The following is a 374-nucleotide window of genomic DNA, read 5'->3' as shown; positions in this document are numbered from 1 at the left end:
CCTGTTTCCAGCTTGAGATAGAGGCTCGGGTCCCCTCTGTGTGCTGACCCTGAGGAAATACCTTCTAGAAGGCTTCACCACAATGATGCTGGTCTCTTGTTACTTACAGCTGATTTTTCAGCCCCAGCTAACCAGTATCAATTGTCCCAGTAAAGCAAAGGTTTTGCTTCAGGTTCTGGTCTCTTCTTAATCACAGCTGATTCTTCAGGCCCAGCTGACCAGACCCCACAAATTCTCAATCCAAAATCGACACGAACAGCCCTGATAGCTTCCCTTTGAAGCTTCACAAGCCAGGCCTCCATTGTCTACAACTCTTTCAGCATAACTGTTCCAAGCTCCACTGCAACAAACTCTGAGCACGCAATGGCTTTTCC

The sequence above is a fragment of the Nannospalax galili genome, unplaced genomic scaffold (genome assembly GCF_000622305.1).
Source record: "Nannospalax galili isolate Female #2095 unplaced genomic scaffold, S.galili_v1.0 scaffold806, whole genome shotgun sequence".
NCBI classification, from domain to species: Eukaryota; Metazoa; Chordata; class Mammalia; order Rodentia; family Spalacidae; genus Nannospalax; species Nannospalax galili.
Note: the sequence above shows the minus strand (reverse complement) of the source record.